Here is a 6,098-nt window from a genome sequence, read left to right on the forward strand (position 1 = left end):
TACTCATCTGAAATTAATAACTTAACAAATATATTTTTTATATCATGATATAGCAATTGAATAATATAAGTTATATAACATTAAAACATAACAATTGTCAATTTGTAAATGTTTAAAATTATTAATTTTATTAAAAACATTTATAATTGCAATTCACATAATATATCATTTACAACTTAATAAAATATATTAATATTTAATATAGGTACACAAAATTATGTTATCAAGAAACAGAACAGAAATGTTTGTGTTTTTGTATTGGATTATTTTTATTTTATACTGATATAGTAATATTTACTTAGAAACGAAAAAATTTTAAATGTTTTTAACTTGATGGATTTTTTTAAATCAACTGAGAAAAGCCAAGTTATTTCAACTGTAAATTATACTAGTTAAGTTAAAAAGTTAAAAAAAAATTAACTGTTTGACTTGACTTTAACTTTTTAACTAGTTAATGCCCACCTTTGCAAATAACTGCTGCATGTATAACAATAATTTACAACACATTACTAGGTACATTAGTAATTTATTTCTAAATTTTAAAATACATATAAAATATCGATACGACAAATACGAAAAGCATGATGGTATAGTTCATAATGATTTTAAATAGGCATCTACTTTTCTTATTTATTATAAAATTTTCTTAAATGGCAAAACAATTTTATTCACAAACATAACTACACGGTGTGTATGTATAGTTTTTTTTTTTTGTTAAATAAAGTAACTAATTACTTTCTGATGGGTGGTGGGGGGAAACATAGGTAAAATAAGTACACAGGTTAAAGGAAATGGGTACCTATCAGAATATGCCTAGTTTAAAAGTCTTCCTCAATTATGTCCATTGTCGATAGTTGAAGAATTTTAATAACAGCCACTGAAGCTTTTTGGCAATTGCATAAGAAGTTTGTCTTTCCTCGTTGCAGATGGGAATGGGTTTGACAACCTGTAAGACAATAATTTACATATTCAATTCAATTTGATAATTAATATTACTATCATCAATTTTTATCAATTTTTAATATACAATTGAACATATATTACATTTTTAACTACAAAATAATTTGCAAATTGTTGATGAATTTTGTCGAAATGTGAACTTTAAATGCTCATGAAAAATGGTGGCAATGTATCTCTTATATCTGTGAACAGATATTATAGAAACTATAACAGGATGCCCGTATCACATTTTCAAATTCTTTGACACATTTTCTTGACAATAATATTAAAAACAAAACTAATTGAAAATATTGAAACGTACTATCCCCATAACTAGCTCAAAAAGAGTGAAATTGTTTTATAAATTGTATGGTGTAAAGACAATGCTAATAAGAACATTCACATGTCTATACCTAGGTATTTTTTTTTTTATAAAACAAAATAAAAAAATATAATCATTTTTCATGACTTAACTTTTTGTTTTTCCCAATGTATGTGAAAACAACTGGGAACATTCAAGCTTTACCTGTTTAACGCATCCAACTAGATGCACTTTCCCTTCAGAAAAGATACCAATGTCCAATAACTAGTCATGTGTTTCTTTGCAATTTAAACACGATGAGGCCCGCTGCTTTATTAAAATTGGATTCTTGCTCAGTAAAATTGTATTACCTAAAAATTAAAACATTGTTAAAAATATGTCAGTGTAGCATTTGTCTTCTCTCTTTGAACAACGAGCAACACGCGAATGTGAGTGCAGTAGATCCAGTTTTGTAACGTTAGCCTTAATATATTATAGTGATATGACATTATGTTATAATCAAACTTTAAAGCAAAAATATTTTTTAAGCAACTTTATGGGCAAAAAATTATTATATTTGTATTTTATATTGAAAACAAGTTATGGATATTATAAGATTGTAACATATATATATATAAGTATATATATTTATTAATTGATTTGTTATGACTAAACGGGTTTAGCCCTTTCCATAGACAAATATATGTCCACGCACACAATTAGATATAATACTATGTGCCCGTGAACAGGTGGGTATGTTAGTTAATAGCACAGTAAAATAGATTTGGAATAAAAACCTATCAACAATATTCTCTCCTTTAAGTTTCATAATTCTCTCCAATATTGTATGGCTTCATCTGAGACGGTAGAGTTATCTCCAAGAAAGTCAACGTCTGAAAATTTGTCAATACTTTGCAGGCTCCACGTCCCAGTTCCGTGTATGTAGTACATCATACATTTAAGTTTTGAAAACCATAATAAGTATAATTCACTGTATGAACTAAAAACGATAAACTATTGTGTGAATTTTGGTCTTGGCAAACGTTTAAAATTGGATACTCGAGTGATATACTTACATAAGTGTGTGTGAATTAGACATTATTGGGTATCAAGGCTTTTATGTGTGAATTAAAATCATGGCCTCCAAATTCTTTATTTGTCTGTTCATTTACTTCTAGCCCCATCGTTGGAGAAACAAGATTTTCTGAAAATGTCAAGTTGTAAAAAATATATAATATACCAAATTTATGAATTATGTTAAATGATTTTACCTCTTAGATGCGATTTACTAGTCGTGCGCGCAGAGTAGTACCAATGTTGCCGTAAATTAATAACATTTATTTCACTTCTCTCTCTCAGACAAGTGGTTTGGATTATGTTTTGAGAACATTGTTTACAATCACTAGTAGTTGTGAAATGATTACCACAGATACTATGGACTGATAGAAATTAGGATAATCGTTTGATTCGAATATTTTTAGCCATTACCTATTTCCTTCTATTTCATTGATTTCTTGGAAATCTATATGTGTGAACAAATTAGCAAATCAGACTGACTTCATATTATTAAGAAATATAATCACTACAACTAGAAAATAATACTTACAAATGAAAATGTACGTAATGTGGCGAGGCGATGCTTTGGATGTTTGACTAAAAACAATACACTTATCCATGGTGATTTTATATTAAAATGTATGGATAGAAATCTGTACGACTGTTCGCTGTAGTCTGTATTTTTTGTTCAAATTTCAAATAATCGCGATTCGCGAGCGAGTCAAATTTAAAGTCGGCAAACGAAAAAATAATAATATTATGTTGTTATTTATTTGATAACAGTTATTACTATTTGGCGGTACATGGTGATAAGACAGAATCGCGGGCATTACATTTTTGAAACTTCGCAAAACGACGCAGCTCAACGGTTTAAGACGTAACACGGGCATTTTATTGTCTCCGTCTAATATAGAAAATTTACGATGAGCAGATCACATTTAGCATCGTTAGTTTAAAAATTAGAGCGAATCGAACTATATTGAAACTATTAGCAAATTTACGTTCTACGTAATACATTTTTATTATTTGGGGCGGTGTACACGATAAGTAGTCGAAATAATGCTTCGCTTTTCATCTTTTCCGGGGGGAAAGTGAATCTAGGAGGTGCATAGGGGATGTCGAAATGAACAGTACCTAACTAGTCTCCGAAAGGGCCTGGAAAAACAAAAAAAAAAATTTAGAAAAACGTGAATTTTTACGTAAAATCGGTTTTGGTTTTTCGTCTAAGTGGTGTTACTCTAAAATGAATTACTGTAGATACATGCAATTTTCACTGATTGTTTATAATAGAATTTAAAACCATAACATTTACAAAATGTGTAGATCCGTGTCGAGGTATTCATAATATAGTTGGACGATTTGTCGTGCCGTTACGTGCTTTGACGGTCCGTGCCGTGCCGTAATAGTGTGAATCGGGCTATCGGTCTCCTTACTTTGCGGTTTTACCCGCTCCGTTTAATCCCGGCTTTATGTGCACAGAAACAAATGTGCACATCAATTCCATTATAATGGTTGAGTGTTTTGACTTGTTTTAGTTTTTACACTGTACAAATGTGTCGCGGATAACCGCCCGCCCGGCTGTTTGGCCTTCGATATTGGGTTATTTCGAAATGTAAATAGTTACTGTATTATGATTTTCATAATATTCTGAGTATCTGAAAAAGTGTTTGTTAAAATGTCGTTTCATTAGAATTTTCATTTTGGTTATCGACTTGATATACAAGACACACAAGTTTGAATCTTTATTTGCGCCTATATGATTACATTCAATGACGTATATTTGGACAAATACGATTTCAAACTTTGTCGATTCAAGACCATGTAAACTAAAAAGTGTATCGTTTACTGTATTTTTTAACAATCATAAAAAAACTTGAAATACACGCTTCAAATATTAGTTGCCTTATAATAGTTTTTATCCAGTATGGCATCTCTTACTGAAGATTTCATATTTTTATTTAATAGTGGTTTGATGAATATTATTTAATAAAGTATAGTTATTTTAATAGTTTTAAATTAATTAATTATTACTAAAAAGTAATCTTAGGCACGTAAGATAGTATTAGTAGGTATTATATTACTTTATTCATAAACACTTACACAATAACTATTATGGCAATTGGAGTTTACCATTTTTTTGCATTTACACCGATTGGTATTACTTAATAATACAGTAGGTAGTAATGACGAACTACGCGACGTCGTGACAATATAACCATTCGATTTTGAATAGGTAGAGGTTTTATAATTAAATAATGGGTACTTTCCTGTTATACGAGACTACCCTGTTTGAAATTTGAAATTGAAAGTTGAATTTTCAAATCGCGGATCGGTTCGTATTATCGGCAGCTGTCAATTAGATACAATTAGATAGGTATCTCGTAACTCGTAAGTCGTGGTATCAAACAAATGAAATATGTAAAAATATAGTTTTGTAGTGTTATTGTTACGTATAAATACCATTCGACATAAATGTATTCATTTTGTGTTAAATATAAAAATACAAATCGGATCTTATTAGTTCATAAATACTAATTTAGATTTCTAACCAAACCTTAAAGATCTTAAAATGATATACAAATAAAGAAAGTTCTTACGAAAATAAAATAAATATATATAAATATTTATTTGATGATTATACTCCCGAAGAGCATTTAGTTAAAAAATACAGCAAAGTATTATATAAGTAATATTATATATATATATATATATATATACCTATAATTTATTATATAATATATTATAATATTTATGTATTATATATTATATAAGTAGATAACAAATGAATACAATTATTTATTAGATAACAGGTAATGAAAATAAGCAAGTGGTAGGACTAATATATTTTTATTTTTTATTTATTCTTCAAGATTATATTTTCTTATATAATTTTTTTTATTATATTATGTGAAAACTATAGAATATTGGATATACAATACATGATATTATATTATTAAGGTCTATATTATGATTTATGAAGGTACGTTTTCCCTGCAGCGTCTGTACGCGGCGTCCTGCAGCGTCACTACCTAGCGGCCGTTTGGTTCCACTGTTTGACGTTGCAGGGAAACTGTAGCAATATTGTAAATAAGTAATAACTTATGAACGTCGTATTAAAATGATAATCTGTAGGACTCTTAGTAAGTGAGCCACAAGTTTTTTACGATATTTGACATGTTATGGTCTATTTTCTAGTTGATTGCGCATATTATTTCATAAAAATATTCGCTTATAACGATCTAGAAAATGGAACAAGAAAATAAGATCGTTATATCCGAATGATAAAACATACTGCACATGAGATTTTAAACCAATCAAGTACCTACATGGCTGGGAATCGTTGCACACGGGACATCGACATATCGTTATATACTTACATAAGGCATCGTAATTCGTAATCGTAACACAGAATAATATTATAATGTTCGTAATAAACGTATTCTACTTTAGATTTTATGCGTTACAAATAGTACATGGTAGTACCGCGGAAACAAATTAATGTTATTATTTGTCGCTACCACTACCCCCATACTCCACCGTACGAAATCCGTCGTCGAAACGAAACCTGTACAGGCATGTACACAAATGAAATGCTTCTCAGTTCTCACGAACCCGCATCTATAATTTTGTACATTGGAGCATTATAATTTTTTTGCACTCGCCCACGGCTTAAATAATATACTATAATAGTATAATGAATGTATTACCATGCACTCGCCGATGAGTTGTTTACTCGTATGAATCGTACATAAAATGAATGGATATATTTGTTGGGAAAAAAATAGATGCAAAAACAAGTGAC

The 6,098-nt window shown here is 29.3% G+C and overlaps 2 long non-coding RNA genes across 2 annotated transcripts; both read right to left on the bottom strand.

Annotated features, from left to right (window-relative positions):
- Nucleotides 1–714: 714 nt before the first annotated feature.
- LOC115034441 lies at nucleotides 715–1,713 on the bottom strand. The gene is made up of 2 exons (XR_003839803.1): nucleotides 1,466–1,713; nucleotides 715–946 (listed from the first exon to the last, which is right to left on the bottom strand). It is a non-coding gene; the product is annotated as an uncharacterized LOC115034441 (long non-coding RNA).
- A 200-nt stretch (nucleotides 1,714–1,913) lies between these two features.
- Nucleotides 1,914–3,608, bottom strand: LOC103307762. Its single transcript, XR_003839794.1, has 4 exons — nucleotides 2,847–3,608; nucleotides 2,512–2,762; nucleotides 2,317–2,444; nucleotides 1,914–2,240 (listed from the first exon to the last, which is right to left on the bottom strand). It is a non-coding gene; the product is annotated as an uncharacterized LOC103307762 (long non-coding RNA).
- Nucleotides 3,609–6,098: the final 2,490 nt, after the last annotated feature.

Source organism: Acyrthosiphon pisum, chromosome A3, assembly GCF_005508785.2.
Source record: "Acyrthosiphon pisum isolate AL4f chromosome A3, pea_aphid_22Mar2018_4r6ur, whole genome shotgun sequence".
Lineage (NCBI taxonomy): Eukaryota > Metazoa > Arthropoda > Insecta > Hemiptera > Aphididae > Acyrthosiphon > Acyrthosiphon pisum.